This window comes from Schistocerca nitens, chromosome 4, assembly GCF_023898315.1.
Source record: "Schistocerca nitens isolate TAMUIC-IGC-003100 chromosome 4, iqSchNite1.1, whole genome shotgun sequence".
Taxonomy (NCBI): domain Eukaryota; kingdom Metazoa; phylum Arthropoda; class Insecta; order Orthoptera; family Acrididae; genus Schistocerca; species Schistocerca nitens.
This window is the reverse complement of record NC_064617.1, coordinates 568,763,540-568,783,528: the sequence shown is the minus strand read 5'-3', so window position 1 is coordinate 568,783,528 and position 19,989 is coordinate 568,763,540.

Genomic DNA, 19,989 nt, shown 5'->3' with positions numbered 1-19,989 from the left:
ATAAATCTTCGTTTCCCTTACGACAGTAGTGAACTTTAAGAGCTTCTTACCGCGGTTTTTTTTCTAGCTTTCGCGGATTGATAAAACCTATTAAATCTTCTCTGATCTTGGTAAATTTATCACAGAAAAATTGTCATCTGAATTTAGTGACTAATATCAGTGATCTGTTCAAACCCGAAACTGCACAATGGTTTTCTTGTGTTTTGTGCAGTATTTGCGATATAATTTTTTCCTACAGCATTCACTCAAGTCATTTTGTACAATATTATTACGAAATGTATCACTTTTACTGTTGTTGTGGTCCTCAGACCAGAGACTGGTTTGTTGCAGCCCTCCATGCTATTCTATCCTGCGCAAGCTTCTTCATCTCCAAGTAACTATTGCAACCTACATCCTTTTGAATCTGCTTAGTGTATTCATCTCTTGGTCTCCCTCTACGATTTTTACCCTCCACGCTGCCCTCCAATACTAAATTGGTGATCTCTTGATGCCTCTGAACATGTCCTACCAACTGATCCCTTCTTCTAGTCAAACTGTGTCGCAAGTTCCTCTTCTCGCCAATTCTATTCAGTACGTGATCTAGCCATCTGATCTTCAGCATTCTTCTGTAGCACCACATTTCTAAAACTTCTATTCTCTTCTTGTCTAAACTAGTTACCGTCAATGTTTCACTTCCATACATGGCTACACTCCATACAAATACATTCAGGAAAGACTTCCTGACACTTAAATCAGGAAATCTGCCTTTCAAGCCACTGTCCATTCCATTCAACTGCTTTTCCAGGTCCTTTGTTGTCTTTGACAGAATTATAATGTCACCGGCAAACCTTAAAGTTTTTATTTCTTTCCCATGGATTTTAATTTCTGCTTCAATTTTTTCTCTTGTTTCCTGTACTGCCTGCACAATATACAGATTCAATAACATCGGGGAGAGGTTGCAACCCTGTCTCACTCCCTTCCCAACCACTGCTTCCCTTTCATGCCCTTGACTCTTATAACTGCCATCTGGTTTCTGTAAAAATTTTAAATAGCCTTCCGCTCCCTGTATTTGATCCCCGCCACGTTAAGAATTAGAAAGAGAGTATTCCAGTCAACATTTTCAAAAGCCTTCTCTACGTCTACAAATGCTAGAAACATAGGTTTGTTTTTCCTTAATCTATCTTCTAAGATAAGTCGTAGGGTCAGTATTGCCTCACGTGTTCCAACATTTCTACGGAATCGAAACTGATCCTCCCAGAGGTCAGCAGTTTTTCTATTCGTCTGTAAAGAATTCGTGTTAGTATTATGCAGTCGTGACTTATTGAATTGATAGTTCGGTAATTTTGACGCCTGTCAACACCTGCTCTCTTTGGGATTAGAATTATTATATTCTCCTTGAAGTCTGAGCGTATTTCGCCTGTCTCATACAGCTTGCTCACCAGATGGTAGAGTTTTGTCAGGGCTGGCTCTCCCAAGGCTATCGGTAGCTCTAATGGAATGTTGTCTACTCCTGGGGCCTTGTTTCGACTTATCAGCCCAGCAAGCCTCTTTTACTATAAGAGGTGTACAGCGTCGCTAATTCAGTATCTCCACATTCTTCCACACCAAATTTAACCAGTTGCTTAACGTTAACTTCATTTGAAAGTCTGGGTTTTTTGAGGTGGCTTCTAATAGGTATGTTCTGTTTCCCAAGAAATACAAAGTTTTGCAAATAAAATGAAATTTTTTTCTGTTCCATTTTCCTCTTCTACGTCTGCACGTGTCCACCTAATTTGCGATGGATTTAGACTATTTTTGTAAGAGCTATAAAATCATTAGCACGTTCCAAAGTTGTGGCATTCTAAGTCACCATGTTTTCCTGGTAACTTTGAGAAATTTGCTAGGGATGCGATCTCTAGTCTGTTTAGCATCAGTCCTCCATGACGACCTTCCGTAAGTGCAGGCCCAAGAAACTACATACTTTGTAAACGAGGCTATGTTTTGGTTGTGACGAAGCTAACATAATTTGTATTTGTAAGTGCTCTTCTTTTATAACATCGTTTTTCAGCCTACTTTCCCTTATTGCGATTAAAATGTGAAATTTATGTTCAATAGGAGTTTCCAATAACTTTGAAGTATGGTGGGAAGTACTTTGTCTGAAGGCTTAGCCCCAACATGTAGACCAAAGTCGTTTCCGTAACTAATGCTGAAGCATAATCTTTAGGTAATAAAGCTGAAGAGCAGCTGAGCTGACCAGCTAGGACCTGCGATGAATCGCTTATTGGACGCTCTGAATACTTAAGATGTTCATCTGGTCTGGAACCTGCAAAGCATATGTAGCACTAAAATCATAAACGTTATGTGTTTAACCGTTAGTTAGTTAGTTAGTTACGTATTCCATTGATCAATAGCACGGAAAAAACGTTATGATGTGAAATATGTCAAATGCACAAGAAATGTGCACAGGAAACAAGTGTTTTTTTTTTTTACATTGTAATGTTCTACCTAAATATTTCTATTATCTATCCCATTCCCTTAATGGCACACGATGCATATATTATATCTCCAGATTTATTTACTCATATTCAAGAATTCATCTACGTTATAGAAGGAGTTTTCAAGGAGGTATGATTTCAATTTGTTTTTGAAACTATTACCGCTGTGTGTCAGACATTTTATTTCATCTGGTAGTTTATCAAAAAGTTTTATAGCAGCATTTTTACCCCTTTATGTGCCAAAGATAGGTTAAGTAAAGGATAGTGTAGGTCTTTCTTTTTTCTGGTATTGTAATCATGAATGTCGCTGTTGATTTTAAACTGGTCCATGTTCTTGAGAAAAAATTTCATTACTGAGTAAATGTAGTGTGAATCAGTTGTAAGAATTCCTAACCTTTTAAACAGATGCCTACAAGATATGCTACTATGAACCCCACACAATATTCTAACTACTTTCTTTTGAGCAGTGAATACCTTTTGCCTAAGTGTTGAGTTGCCCCAGAATATTATTCCGTGTGACATGAGAGAGTGGAAGTATGCAAAGTATGTTAGCTTACTAATTTCTACATCCTATATCTGATTGCAAAAGTTTCTGAGCCTAGTCGCTTTAGGAGATCCTAAATATGACTTTTCCAGTTAAGATTCTCATGTGTATGTACACCCAAAAACTTAGTATGCTCTACCCTGGCTACTGACTTCTTTTGATGTGTTATATTTATTGAAGGAATTATACTTTTTGCAGCAGAAAATTGGATGTACTGTGCTTTTTAAAAGTTCAGAGCAAGACCATTCGCAGAATGCACGCAGGCATTCATGTGCAGAAAAGTTAGCACGCCCTACTAGCTATTAGCATAAATGAACGCTTAGCTGAACGGCCAGCTGAAAGGCTACTGACCTACATGATCGCCCACAGTTTACTACTATTGATAAAGGACCACCCGCACTACTTGCTGCGGATGAGGTTAAAAAACTGCGCTCTATACCTTGTGCCTTACACCTGCTGTAAAAAGAATAACTGGATACTCAAGGTGTCTGTTTAGGATAAAAACACTACAAGAAGTGACTTTGCTTTAAATTCGAATTAAAATTGTAGATAATCTAGTTAATCAAGGCCTACTGTAAGCAACGATAACTATGTTTATCCAATGAAAGGACACCAGAATTAGTCATAACGGTCTATATTAGTAAGTGCCTATCCAGGAACAAGGTTCCTATTCCAAGCTTCCATTTGTTTTCCAATAATCGCCTAGATATTGGCCGAATTTAGAAACTTACAATGCTGTCGTAATGTTCTCATTGAGCGAAAAATCTCGTATTAAAAGTTTCACACGGTATTACAAATATTACAGTTGGAACTTGTGTGTTTGTCCTGATGCAGCGTAACACCGCGCAAATAATACGCCTGTACCAGCTGAGAATGAGAGAACTTAGCGACTCGCAAGAAACTTTATACAAAATTTCATTACGAAACTTTTCCTAACTGACACCCCCCACAGAAATATGAAGCAGTAAAACTTCAGCATCATAAATGACGTTGTAAAACTTCTTTACTATTGGCTGTATTCACAACACTGTTTGCAGAATATCCATACCTGCCATTGAACGCAGACATACACTTCAGGAGATATGACGTCATATACAATGAGATGCGTGAAAAGCTAGTTTATGCTTAAAATGGGGCGCAAATAGCCCATACTACGCTCATCCAGAGTTTCATATTGAGAACACTCAATGAGTTACATAAAACTTTCGGAATAATTCCAAAACTCTTCTAAATCTTCCTTCGCTACATGCTTAACACATTTTTCATATAACTTACCGGAATACAGCCGGTTGACGTCGTCGACAAGCGCAGATATTTCGACAGGTGGACAATCTGTCATTTTTAAGGCAAAACATCAGCAAACAAGTGCTACGCAAGGGAATCTAAAATCTCGGTTTGCAGAGCAATTCCAGAAAGAATACACCACACACACACACAACACACACTGTAAACAGTAGCGCCACGAGACAACCAAAGATGACCGACGTCATAACTTATAGATAGTGAAGATTAATGAACACCAGGTGAAATAGCATTAACGCTGACTCTCCGTTTTTTGACAAAGGAGACAGAACTGGATTCCACGCAGAATTTAATTAAAATGTTCCCTCTCTGTTTATAAGGTTGCTTGCTAATTTAATTTCAGCTGCTTCCTTAATAACACTATCCCAATAGCTGGAAGTGTATACTAGAACCTCCGTGTTCTTATATTCTACAGGATGACCGTTGCAAAAACAGTTTTATGCAATAGCAGATTTTCTCGCCTCTTGTACGCTTATGTGACGCTTGTGCTCAGTACACTGGTCTTCCACATCCCTGATAGAAGGACCAGTATATGATATGCTACAACTTCAAGAAATACGATAGACACCCGCCTTACGCAAGTCAAGATCATCCTTTACGGACCCTCGAAGACGACTTCGAGGAATGTACCTTCAGGTCAGCGGCTTGGAAACCTGGGTGTTTTTTCAGGTATGTAGAAGATCATGTTGGTGTTTCGTTTCATGACATTAAGAATTCGAACGACTTTTAGAACACCTGAATTCATTTAAATATTCGTTTGTCGATGGATGTTGAAAAGGATGGCTGCCTTCCACTTCTTGGTGTATTTGGTGAGGACAAATGTTGATCATACGTCGGAGCTTGTCGTTCATAGGAAGCCTGTTCACGCCGACTTGTTTCTAGTCGTCACTATCCAGCTCAGCGTGAAGGGATACTTTGTACCTTGGTGCATAGGGCCCACGTCAGCTGAGTTAGCTTCTTTCCAGTTCACAATCCGTCTCACTCGTTATAGTGAAAAATAGAACAGACGTGTGTTGCGCTATTGACTAACCGTACACTGGATGAGTGATGCCTATACCAAGGTGGCACAAAAGTCTACTGCTTTTTGACCTTACGGGGTTGGTCCTACTTTGCTATAATATGACGCGAAAAGTGTTTTTTGACCACCACCTAGGATCGAGGAAATCTTCCGTCGCCTTTGTCATAATTGGGAAGGAAGTAGTATTGTCGTGCGAAGAAAGCCATGCGGGAATTAGGAACAACGAAACGGACGGTTCACCACTTACGGGCGCCTCGATTATACTTCAAGTGGCTAAATGTGAGGTTCCGCAACACGCAGTGGAGGCACAAGGACATATATTGACGAGAAGACGAGTCGTTGGAAGTAATCGTCTCTAAGCTGCAGTCAGTGAAAGTAACTGTCTCGCTTCTGCAATCACATACGTGCATTGAAGTTCTAGTCCCTCACTTCTGGATTGGGAAAAGTACTATGGTGACAAGAGCCACCAGTATGTTGTGTTTATAGCGTGCTGCGCATGGCACACAATATTTTAAACCATTATATTTTATTTGCTGACGAATACACACACCCACAATTGATTACGGACTGGGTGTTAATTTTATTTGACAGGTGGAAGCGTGTTTAAAAATTTGCGTACCATCGGAAGTAGTCCTTAAACTATGAGGGAGCGTGGTTGGACTCTCCGTATGAAAATAATAGCTACTGTGATTCACTCGCAAGAATGACTCCGGGCTCTGGGTCCTTGAGCCCTTCAGTGATGGTATTTTCTACACGTTTTTGCTGGTTACTGAGGAGCCTTGGCAATGGCCCGTGGCACCAGAATCCTGTGCTAATGTTGCGCGGTATAGATCCGAGTAGTCCAGATGGCCAGTGGTCGGACGGGGATTTTCGATGGTTCAAATGGTTCAAATGGCTCTGAGCACTATGGGACTCAACATCTTAGGTCATCAGTCCCCTAGAACTTAGAACTACTTAAACCTATCTAACCTAAGGACATCACACACACCCATGCCCGAGGCAGGATTCGAACCTGCGACCGTAGCAGTCCCACGGTTCCGGACTGCAGCGCCAGAACCGCACGGCCACCGCGGCCGGCGATTTTCGATGGTGTCCAGGAGCTTAGGCGTTGACTTTCTGATGGTGTCCTGGATGTGGTCGATGTCAAGTTCTTGATTAAGGTCCCTTGTCGGGGCCCATCAAGGCGCTTTGACATTGCGAGCTACTACGGACGAGAAATACCCATTTGCGAGCTTCGCTGGGTCGAGAAAACCATTTGAGACGTGCTACGGTTTCTCTCTATGCGCGAGATCTGGATAAACACACTGGTTGCACTGGGTGATCACAATAATTTTAGTTCAAACTCAGTTATCTAGTAAAACTAGATGGCTTCTGCAAGAAAAAAAAATTACCACCCAAGCATCTACATAACATGCATGTGGTTGGACGTATTAACTAAATTGGCTACGTTAGGTCTGAGGGGCGCCAACCACATCCGCTGCACTATCCCCAGTAATTTTAAATTAATTTCAAGTTTATAAAACAAATGTTAGCAGGCAGGAATAATTTTTAGTGGACACAACACAGTTTTAACTAACTGGAGTTTATTTTAACTTGTTCAGGACCGATTTGACTGAAATACTGTTAAGTGTTAAGTCCATAAACCAGTTGGCAAAAAGTAGGTGACAATGGACTTTCATCGCAAATATATCTGTCTTAACATAGTACGGGTCATTGAATAAAATGTAAGTGACATTCAGCAGAAACAAGAACTACGCAAGCACATTTCTTGATGCGATTTGTAGTAGGAGAAACACTGGAACACGGAAGAATATTTTTATCACAACACCTAAACAAAAACGACTGGTAAAACACTAATGTGAATGTAAAAGAAGACTTGCGCTGTTGTAAATGACATGAGCATAAAATTCCTATATGTCAAGCGTAAATTGGGTAACCAGTCACACGTGCGTCACAAAATTTCAACACAGATGTGGAAGAAAAGGAAATTTATTTTACTTAATTATGTGCAGCTGTATTTATAACTGTTATAGTATTAGCAGAGCAAGCAGTTGTGGGAGTTTTCTCAGAAAAATAGTAATAAAACCGTTGGAACCGTTAATAATCATGCAAAGAAATAACAAGTTTTGCTGTAAATATCTAGCTGATATTAAAACCGCAAGTTTGAATTTAACAAGGAACATGTGTGGTACCGTTAAATTCTGCTATATCGGACCTCGGTATATCGAAGATGCTTCTCTATCGGATTTTTTCTTCATTCCTTTCCTTTCGAAGCCCCAAACACTGATATTTTGAAGAAAACCCGCCGTTATATAGATGTTTTTGGAAGGCTCCAGGAGTTTAGATACTACCTCTAAGTATCGATGGCCATGGGCAAAAACACTTTATATCGAAGCTACCTCCATGTACCTAAGTCTCTCATATGGTACCTCTGTATATTTAAGTGCTCATGAATAGGGGAATTCCTGTCCCTCCCCTCTCTCTGCATCGCGTTGCAGCTCCCACGCCCTCTGTGCAGGTGTTTTCTGAGGCAGTGCTTGTTTTGACTGATTGTGAGCTGTAACTGTCGGCCAAGGGCCCTAAGAGGAAATGTGTAACAGTCGCTTTAGAAGCAGAAGTTAATTGACGAAGTGATAGGAGGAATGAAGAAAAAGAAAGTAATAGTTGCAGAGTGTTCAATTTCAGTAAGCAAACTGTCGATAGTAACCAAGGGCACAGACCGTGTGAGAGGTAGCATGCCTTTACGATGCACACAGTGACTTGCCCCCTCTCATATTTATATCTTACTCTGAACGATTTGGGGAAGTATAGCCGAGTATTGTCATTACAAGGCTAGTATTGAGAACTCAGATTATATGAATATTTTCCTCTCTAATTGCATGCGGTAAAAAGTTGCTATTCCTTCACACGCGGACTTCCCACCCAGTGTCTCTCGTCACCCGGGTGGTCCGGTGACAGGCGGATTCTGTTGATCTTGAAAGGGTTATGCCGACGGGTGTGAGGGAGTAATGTGGATGCTGTCCAGACGCCGACATTGTCATAAAAACGGGGGCGACACTCCCACAGGGACCTGAAGAAGTGGCTGGGGTTAGAGATTCCGTTACTTCGCAGAAACTTAGTGAAAACACTTTCTGACGGGCTTCCAGCGAGGCGTGGGTATGACTTGTGTTCCCAGGCAGTCTTGGCGGGCAAATTCCCGCGTTTTCTGCAAAATCATAACTGTGATTGGCTTGCTCAGGGGATAGCTCTGTGACGTAGCAAAATCGGCGCAGAAACTGGAGCCAAGTATCTCCATTAGTAGAATAGTAGCGCTGCGGCAATAGAGTGGAATTTTCCGCCGGTTTTCGAGTTGCTGAGTGGCACGCTTAACCACGGCCACTGTGGTGGGGGCGGTAATGTTCTGTGTTCGGCTTGTACGGGTGCTCTTGAGAGAGTCGGCTCTCACCTTTTGGTCGGAGTAGGTTACAAGACTGAGCTCTCGCTGGTCTGGATAGCCTACCTTCCATTGGCTGTCTAATATACTTTCATTTAATTGTAACTGTTTGACGAAGTTGCTGAAGTTTCGACTTCAACGTAACTTTCCGAGTACAGTTGGCAATTGAGCATTCTGCGTACAAGCGACCTATGTTGTCCGTCTTGAGCAGTTTTGGCTAAAGTTGACTGTATCGGAGTTACTGTGTGACTTCGCTTGTTAAAATCAATCACTGTACCGTCAGTGATTGTGTGGCGAGCCTTCTTCGTCTCCCTCAGAGTCGCATTTCTGTTGCTAGGAAGTCCTTAGTCTGGAGCAACCTGACCAGGATAATTTGTTTTGGGCTATACTCGCGACATTATCATCACCAGGGCAGGACATCGAAGGAACCAGCCATCGCCTCCGGTACGCCACATCGTGTCCTTGCAGTTAAGAATATAGCTTGGTAATGTATGTCCGCAGCACCGGCAGATTACGGAATTTTGCTATGTGATAATCAGAGCTCAGCAGAGCGCGCCTGTTCCCGTTTTTTCTAACGTGGTTCTGTCTTGGGTATTCATTGTCTGAGTTCTCACTACTGTAGCAGCAATTAATGTTGCATTGGCTGGGTGTTTCTTTTAAGATTTGAGTTGCAAGGAATTGGCTCCACATACCACTTGGTCATAAATGTCAAAAGCTAGTTTATGGATAACTTTACTTTCACAGCATTTATTTGAGTATCCAATTTGACGCATTGTACATATTTCAGGTGTTTTGTTTATTATTTTGAGTTTAGTCATAATAAATCAAATTGTTATTTTGGACAGAACTTTCATTCTGTAGATCGGTAGAGCAACACATTCATTTCTCACTACGTTAATGAAACTTTCCTTCATCACATTAATTTCTATCAAATTAAATTATTGCAGGTGCCAAACTCTTTTCTACTCCACTTGCAGGGTCGATTACAGTCAGTTCGCGTTTCTTCTTAATCCATGTGCAGCAGCAAAAGTCGGAGTTAGAAAAGGGGGTCTTAGAGCATCATTACCATATGAAGATTCTAGAAGAATTTAGTGTTAAATACACTGCTAGCCCCGGAACCTCGCACGTGTGATTACCACAGATGAATGGACAGATTGGAAACGACAACGAAAGGCTTAGTTTCCAAGTATAGAAGAGTGTTTAGTGCAGTGGTTCCGACAACACAAAGTTAATAATTCGAACATTGGTGGACTTCTCTTAAGAGAAAATCAGATTATTTTGCAGTAGCGTGCCGATACGATACGTTTCATGCGAGCAACGAGTGGTTAGAGAATGTCAGGAAAAGACACGGCATCGTTTTTCGACACGTTAGCGGGCAAAGTGCCTGTGTTCATAACAAAATTTGTGATGAGCGGAAGTTAGAAATGCACAGGATTCTTCAATATTACGAACCAGATAATGTTTTTAAAGCAGACGCACTTGGACTTTTTAACAAATGTCTTGTAGATAAAGCTTTGACTTTCCAAGGAAGAAAATGTCGCAGAGGTAAGATAAGCAGAAATCGTATTACAGTTCTGTTAGCAGCAAATATGATAGGCAGAGAAAAACTCAAGCTTCTTATGACTAGAAAATAAGAAACCGCGATTCCTTTCGGGGTGTAAGTCGTTTCCTATGGAGTACACTGCGAACGAGAAAGTATAGGTGACTTCAGAAGTGTTTTCCAGCTGGTTAAAGGTTTGTCATAGGGAAATGACTAGTGAAAATCGAAAAGTGGAGTTGTTTGTGGACAACTGTAATGCGCATATGCTATCCCTCTGTTACAAAATCCGCGACACTGCAATTTTTACCACCTAACACCACATTGAAACTGCAGCCCTTAGATCAAGGAATAATCAAGAACGCCAAAGAAAACTACAGGTACGAAGCTATCCGAATGATAGTCAATAATATTGACGATGACAACCCTACAATTGTCAACATGCTGGATAAAGCTTCGAGAGACGTGAAGGAGCGAACGATGGTCAGTTGCTTCCGAACATGTGGACTTCCGAAGACAGATGAAAATGAGCTGCTGGTGGTGAGCCATGGCCTGCTCTCTCCTTGAATTTCGCCCCGCGCGCCTGGCGTATGTCACTTCTCGCGACTCGGAGCTTGTGGCGACAGGAAGCGTGGTGGGGCCGCGCTGGGTGGCGAGGGTGGCGACGGATCACACGGCTGTCGGTGCTTTGTAGCTTTTCAGGAATTGGTAGCCCTTCAAACGTTTTGTCTATTTAATATTTGTGGGAAGCGTGTTATCAAAAGACGTAACAATGGTGTGGTCTTGGCTGTTTGAATTTGCTGTTCGTTCTCCTAGGTGGACGTCCAGTTACACAAGGAGCTTTCTGATCCTATAATTGCCTTACTTGGGTCGTTTTACGTGACTTAATACCTTGTGGCGTTGCCTTGCAAGGGGTTAGCGTAACGTGTAGCAACAGAAGACACTTGTTATTGCAAATTCAATTTCCCACGTTCAGCAATGGATTCGATGATTTGGTAATCCTGCACATTGTTGCGTTACCACGTTTAGACATAGGCCATGTTTTTGAAGAGGATCATCTGAAGCTTCCATTGATTTGCACAAGTACTGAGGTCACGGAGTTATATTAAGGGAGAATAACAGCGGAATTTAGACACTCCCTTAGTCTGTTCCAGTTTTCTGCTGTTGTGGCATGTTTTGAATGTCTTGGATCTGGACCAGTGAGTGCTCATCCTATTGCGGCTGTTAACGACGTCTTCGTGGAATGCACCTGCGCTGTCTACCCTTGGGCTGCGCCAATCAAGTTATGTAAACCAGTGTTTGAAATTGGTGCTAAAATTGTGTCATTTTGATGTCTGGGGTTTTGTTCAGTAAAGTGCTCTTGTTGGACATAGCGTAGAGCCGCATATGTTGGTCGATTGTATATGGATCGCCTGTGTATTGAGATGTCTAAGGATTTGCGAAAATATAGCCCATTTACGGTAACTAACAGGTACATTTGAGGCTGATGGGTGTAAAAAGCAAAAAGGTGTAAAAGTATTAAGTTTTATTATGCACTGAATGTCTCTTATGTGTTCTTTTGCTAGCCATTTGTGAGCTTAAGAGTGAGATCAATTTGTTTCCTGTGTCATGGCTAGTTGCAGCTTACTAGATTCAATTTTTCAACCATTTGTTATTTACATGTATTCATTGGGAGACCTTTTCTCGTCCTTTATTTATTTATATATTTACCTCTTCCCCCCCCCCCCCCCCATGAACCATGGACCTTGCCGTTGGTGGGGAGGCTTGCGTGCCTCAGCGATACAGATGGCCGTACCGTAGGTGCAACCACAACGGAGGGGTATCTGTTGAGAGGCCAGACAAACATGTGGTTCCTGAAGAGGGGCAGCAGCCTTTTCAGTAGTTGCAGGGGCAACAGTCTGGATGATTGACTGATCTGGCCTTGTAACATTAACCAAAACGGCCTTGCTGTGCTCGTACTGCGAACGGCTGAAAGCAAGGGGAAACTACAGCCGTAATTTTTCCCGAGGACATGCAGCTTTACTGTATGATTAAATGTTGATGGCGTCCTCTTGGGTAAAATATTCCGGAGGTAAAATAGTCCCCCATTCGGATCTCCGGGTGGGGACTACTCAAGAGGACGTCGTTATCAGGAGAAAGAAAACTGGCATTCTATGGATCGGAGCGTGGAATGTCAGATCCCTTAATCGGGCAGGTAGGTTAGAAAATTTAAAAAGGGAAATGGATAGGTAAAAGTTAGACATAGTGGGAATTAGTGAAGTTCGGTGGCAGGAGGAAGAAAACTTTTGGTCAGGTGATTACAGGGTTATAAATACAAAATCAAATAGGGGTAATGCAGGAGTAGGTTTAATAATCAATAAAAAAATAGGAGTGCGGGTTAGCTACTACAACCAGCATAGTGAACGCATTATTGTGGCCAAGATAGACACAAAGCCCATGTCTACTACAGTAGTACAAGTTTATATGCCAACTAGCTCTGCAGATGATGAAGAAATTGATGAAATGTATGACGAGATAAAAGAAATTATTCAGGTAGTGAAGGGAGACGAAAATTTAATAGTCATGGGTGACTGGAATTCGTCAGTAGGAAAAGGGAGAGAAGGAAACATAGTAGGTGAATATGGATTGGGGGGAAGAAATGAAAGAGGAAGCCGCCTTGTAGAATTTTGCACAGTGCATAACTTAATCATAGCTAACACTTGGTTCAAGAATCATAAAAGAAGGTTGTGTACCTGGAACAATCCTGGAGATACTAAAAGGTATCAGATAGATTATATAATGGTAAGACAGAGATTTAGGAACCAGGTTTTAAATTTTAGGACATTTCCAGGGGCAGATGTGGACTATGACCACATCTATTGGTTATGAACTGTAGATTAAAACTGAAGAAATTGCAAAAAGGTGTGAATTTAAGGAGATGGGACCTGGATAAACTGAAAGAACCAGAGGTTGTAGAGAGTTTCAGGGAGAGCATAAGGGAACAATTGACAGGAATGGGGGAAAGAAATACAGTAGAAGAAGAATGGGTAGCTCTGAGGGATGAAGTAGTGAAGGCAGCAGAGGATCAAGTAGGTAAAAAGACGAGGGCTAATAGAAATCCTTGGGTAACAGAAGAAATATTGAATTTAATTGATGAAAGGAGAAAATATAAGAATGCAGTAATTGAAGCAGGCAAAAAGGAATACAAACGTCTCAAAAATGAGATCGACAGGAAGCGCAAAATGGCTAAGCAGGGATGGTTAGAGGACAAATGTAAGGATGTAGAGGCTTGTCTCACTAGGGGTAAGATAGATACTGCCTACAGGAAAATTAAAGAGACCTTTGGAGAGAAGAGAACCACTTGTATGAATATCAAGAGCTCAGATGGCAACCCAGTTCTAAGCAAAGAAGGGAAGGCAGAAAGGTGGAAGGAGTATATAGAGGGTTTATACAAGGGCGATGTACTTGAGGACAATATTATGGAAATGGAAGAGGATGTAGATGAAGATGAAATGGGAGATAAGATACTGCGTGAAGAGTTTGACAGAGCACTGAAAGACCTGAGTCGAAACAAGGCCCCGGGAGTAGACAACATTCCATTAGAACTACTGATGGCCTTGGGAGAGCCAGTCATGACAAAACTCTACCATCTGGTGAGCAAGATGTATGAGACAGGCGAAATACCCACAGACTTCAAGAAGAATATAATAATTCCAATCCCAAAGCAAGCAGGTGTTGACAGATGTGAAAATTACCGAACTATCAGTTTAATAAGTCACAGCTGCAAAATACTAACGCGAATTCTTTACAGACGAATGGAAAAACTGGTAGAAGCGGACCTCGGGGAAGATCAGTTTGGATTCCGTAGAAATGTTGGAACACGTGAGGCAATACTAACCTTACGACTTATCTTAGAAGAAAGATTAAGAAAAGGTAAACCTACGTTTCTAGCATTTGTAGACTTAGAGAAAGCTTTTGACAACGTTAACTGGAATACTCTCTTTCAAATTCTGATGGTGGCAGGGGTAAAATACAGGGAGCGAAAGGCTATTTACAATTTGTACAGAAACCAGATGGCAGTTATAAGAGTCGAGGGGCATGAAAGGGAAGCAGTGGTTGGGAAGGGAGTGAGACAGGGCTGTAGCCTATCCCCGATGTTATTCAATCTGTATATTGAGCAATCAGTAAAGGAAACAAAAGAAAAATTTGGAGTAGGTGTTAAACTCCATGGAGAAGAAATAAAAACTTTGAGGTTCGCCGATGACATTGTAATTCTGTCAGAGACAGCAAAGGACTTGGAAGAGCAGTTGAACGGAATGGACAGTGTCTTGAAAGGAGGATATAAGGTGAACATCAACAAAAGCAAAACGAGGATAATGGAATGCAGTCAAATTAAATCGGGTGATGCTGAAGGGATTAGATTAGGAAATGAGACACTTAAAGTAGTAAAGGAGTTTTGCTATTTAGGGAGCAAAATAACTGATGATGGTCGAAGTAGAGAGGATATAGAATGTAGACTGGCAATGGCAAGGAAATCGTTTCTGAAGAAGAGAAATTTGTTAACATCGAGTATAGATTTAAGTGTCAGGAAGTCGTTTCTGAAAGTATTTGTATGGAGTGTAGCCATGTATGGAAGTGAAACATGGACGATAACCAGTTTGGACAAGAAGAGAATAGAAGTTTTTGAAATGTGGTGCTACAGAAGAATGCTGAAGATAAGGTTGGTAGATCACGTAACTAATGAGGAGGTATTGAATAGGATTGGGGAGAAGAGAAGTTTGTGGCACAACTTGACTAGAAGAAGGGATCGGTTGGTAGGACATGTTTTGAGGCATCAAGGGATCACAAATTTAGCATTGGAGGGCAGCGTGGAGGGTAAAAATCGTAGAGGGAGACCAAGAGATCAATACACTAAGCAGATTCAGAAGGATGTAGGTTGCAGTAGGTACTTGGAGATGAAGAAGCTTGCACAGGATAGAGTAGCATGGAGAGCTACATCAACCAGTCTCAGGACTGAAGACCACAACAACAACATTTACCTCTTGCTAAAAGTTGGTTCTGAGTACTAATTATTGGTTCTTTTCCTTTTTAAATGGCGTTCTTGGCCCACTGTGAATATACATTCACTTACTGAATCACTTAAGTGTTTTCTAGGGTGTACCTTACGAGAATTTTTCGCATTCTGTCTGAAGGCAGTTGTATCAATCTGTGCACACTATCGTTCCCTTATTAATTACTTAACTGCTCATTGGGGCGAGATTTAAGGAGTCTTTCTCTGTCTGCCTGAAGGCAGTTCTATACATTTATGAACCTGTTTACTTTATTAAATTATCTAGATGCCCTTGGAGGTGTATTTTAAGAATTTCTCTCTCCTTCTTGTCTCGAGACAGTTATAAGTTACTCTGTCTTCCAGTATTAAATTTTTAACCTTCTGAGATGAGTTATGCTTCTATGTTGTCTTAAAGAGCCATCGGTTTCCAAATGTTAATCATTTGTTCATTTGTTTAAGGGTTTTCTGTGTTGTGGTTCGTAAAGGTGGGAATTTTGAGCCTAAATTTTAAAACCCACTGTCAGACATATCTATTGTCTTTAATTATTGCCTTATTTAAATTGCAACCAAACTAAGATGTGTAACTTCTTAAATTTTTAAATTTCAGAGAGTTGCTTTTAATCCTGTTATCTCTCTGATTTTAGTTATGTTTCTTAAATAAATATGGTATAATAAAAAATTGTGAATTTTCTGAGTCCCATTCCATTTAGTCCTTCGACTTCATATCCTGTTTACTTGCTGGAGGTTTGAGGTGAGTTTAATACTTAAGCACACAAAATCTTAGTTAGATTCTGATACTGGTTTATGGGAACTTTGATTAAAGTTTTTATTTTATACAGCCCTGTCAGTATCCTCGAGTCCGTATCGACGATAGTGGTGACTCACTTTATCACTGCACACATCAGTTTTGAAGATTTCGTGGATGTGGGCGACGATGTCGGCAGCAACAAGATCACTAACATAAGCCGAGATTGATGACTCCGGGAAGACAGCGAACGAAAAAGAAGGCGGCAACAAAGGCGAAGATGAAGGGAAAGAGGGGCAGGGGGAGTTTCAAGAAGCACCGCCAGTGACAGGCAGGCAGGCCAGAGCGGCTCTCTACACAATCAGAGCGTAGAGGGAGAAGTGTCAGAAGGTTTTCAGTCATCATGATCATAGGCAATGAAACTGACTCGCAGGTGATCAAAAGTGTAAAGCAAGTCAAAATTACGGATTACTTTTAAAGTCAATGATTTCTCGAAATTTTTATGTACATCCTGCATATTCTTTCACTGAATTGAACTTTTTTACGACGAAAGTATTTCATTTTAAATTCGTAAGTTATCATATTGGAATTTTGTGCTCAGTTTCCTTACTTGTAGAAAAATGATAATTAATTAAGGTTGGGTCCCCTCTTTTGCGAATACACAAATTATTGTTTTGTTTTATCACCCAAACATGTTTCACCACAGTTGTGGCATTCTCCGTGGTTTTTTTATTATTTTCCTGAAATTCATACATGCAGCTTATTTTTAGCTCAAGAGATATGACACATCAGCTTTTTTTTTGTCATTTAATTTGTATGTGCAGTAACCTTTTATTTTGCACAGTATGTGTGTTTTCACTGCCAATTAAAATCAGTCACAGTTCCAAATTAGGATACCACGTCATCTGCAAACATGAGGGATGGACTGTGTTTTGTGTTTTGACAGCGTTTACTCACTTTTTCTCTTATTCGTTTGTAAGTACTACATGCTGTTACGTTGCCGAGGCAAGGGCATACGTTTTACTGCACAAATACGTCTCTGATGAGCTTATGGCTGTCGTTTGTTTACTGTTTTGTTTTGGTTTCATTTGTACCATGTTTATTCATTACGTTTCCTATTCTGTGTATTATTTTGTTGTCAAATATCGTGGTGTGCCATGTCTTCTTGTTGTTTATGTTCTCTTATCTACTGAGCCTCGTGTGTTCTCTATTGCGTGTATGTCGCTAGTGTGTTGTGTTGTGATACTGTTGTGTGAGTTCTGTGTCGGTTGCGATCTATATTTTATAGTTTAGTTTGTCAACAACGTTTATTTTGTAACTATTTTCTGTGGAAATCCGTCTGATTGTGTTTAGTTCCCGTGTGTGGCTATCTTTATTCATTGTAACTTTACTCACTCTCTGCAGCCAGAATCTGCGATTCGTCTGCTTGTGAGCTGTCAGGTGGTTTGCTGTGCTGTGAGTAACTGTACTGGTTGATGTGGTTTTCTGTATATTGAGTACCGGTGTTGGCGGTTTTCGTTTTCTGTTTTGATGTCTAGGAAATCTATTTTCTTCTCTCTCCTTCAGTTCTAAGGGTGAAGTGTGTTTCTGGGTGAACAGTACTGATGTCTCTGTGTTTCATCTACCAAACAAATTGTGCTACCAACATAACGGTATCAATATTTTAATCTGTACTGTTTTCTTTCTATTATGTCTTCAGAGACTTCGTTTCGAAGGTGGTTAAGGAAGTCATCAGCCAGCAGGCTACTTACGGCGAGCCAATGGAAAGTCCTTCGTGTTGGCTGTAGAATTCGTATTAGAATATGAAATAATTTTGTACTGTGAATAGCTTCAAAATAGTGATAAAACAAAACAATAATTTGTGTACTTGCAGGAGGACCAATCCGTAACTATCACTTATGAATTGTTGTTCATTTCAGAGAAATAAAACAATATTCATAACAATCTACCTTGATTTTTTTATATTACCAAAAGAAGTCAGAGACTTGTATCAAACACAAACGCGAAAGAAATCACAGATCAGTAATGAAAAATCGTTGCTTGTAAACAATTTCTTTTTCGGAAACGCAGTTGTATTCAACCCTCGATATATCGAATGAATTTAGCCTTCCATAGAGATTCGATATATCAAGGTTTTACTGCAACTGTGATAAGTGCAGTGCATACACCTCCCAGCCCTTCTGCAAAGAAAGAAGACTGCCGTGTTTATGAAGTAAGTGTACAAAGTGACTTGATTGTGGTGTTCGGTATTTGGTTCAAGTACTGAAACAATGAGCTGTTGTCTTCGTGTTGGTGCGGTAACATGGAAGTTGCAGAAGCAAGGGGAGGAGTGGTGTCACAATTATAAATTGTCTGTCTATATGTTTATTGGAATTAAGGCTCTAAAGTTATGTGCCTATCTATGATCGCTGTCATAACATTTAAAACTGGATGCAGTGGTAAACTAAGAATACTTGAGAAGCCAGGCGTGAATCTGCAGAAACATACAGTGAAAGTAATAATTCCGGTTCCAAAGAAAGTAGATGGTGACAGGTGTGAAGTTACTGGACTATAAGTTCAATAAGTCAAGGTTACAAAATACTGACACGAATATTTACAGAAGAATGAAAAAACTAGTAGCAGCCCTATCTCGAGGAAGATCACTTTGTGTTCCTGGGAAATATAGAAACTCGTGAGGCAATACTGACACTATGAATGCTCTTAGGAGATAGGTTAAGAAAGACAAACCTATGGTTATTGCATTTGCAGATTTTGAGAAAGCTTTTGACAACGCTTAGTGGAATACACTCTTCAAAATTCTGAAGGCAGCAGGATAATATACAGGGATCGAAAGTTTTTTTACAATTGACAACTTTACAGAAATGGGACAGCAGCTATAATAGTCCAAGGGCTTGGGAGGGCTGTAGAGGTTTGGAAGTGAGTAAGGCAGGATTTTAGTGCGTTTCCGATAGTGATCTATGTGTACCTTGAGCTAGCAGTAAAGGAAACCAAAGATGAATTGGAGAGGGAATTGAAGTTCAGGGAAATGAAGTAAGAACTTTGAGGTTTGTCGAAAATTGTAGCTCTGTCGAAGACAGCAAAGGACTTGGAAGAGCACTTTAACGGAACAGACAATACATTGAAATGAATATATAACATGAACGTCAACAAAAGCAAAACAAGGAAAGTGCACTGTAGATGAGTTAAATCATGTAAAACTCAGGAAATTAGATCAGGAAATGAGACAATAAACGTAGTAGACAAGTTTTGCTATTTGGTGAGTAAAGTAACTGCTGATTGTCGAAACAGAGAGGATATAAAATGTAGAATTTCAAGACAAGAAAAGTGTTTCTAAAGTAGAGAAATTTGTGAACGTCGAATATAAAGTGTTCGGATGTCTTTTCTGAAGATGTTTCTCTTGACTGTAGCCTTGTGTGGAAGTGAAACGTGGACGATAAGCAGTTTAGACAAGAAGAGAACAGAAGACTTCGAAATGTGGTGCTACGGAAGAATGCTGAACATAATTTTGGTAGATGGCGCAAATAATAAAGAGATACTCTATAGCACCAAGTAAGAAAGAAAATTATGCCACAACTTGACTAGAAGAAGTGATTGGTTGATAGGACACACTCTGAGATATCAAGGCGTTGTCAGTTAACTATTTTAGAGAGAAAGATCGAGAGATGAATACAGTAGGAAGGTTGAAATGGATTCAGGGTTGCGTAAAACCAGTCTTTCGAGTGAAGACCACAACGACAACCACAGTATAAGCGCTTCATGGAACGGACACCGCGAGATAAAGGAAAGAATGTTAAGAATGTTACTAAAGTTTTAAAAACATATTTCTCGGTTTGCAAATTTCTGACTAAAACGCCCCATTTCCTCAGAAACTATTGAATTTATTGTTCTGAAAGTGTTACATGTGTCTCTGTAACCATCCGCAAAGTAG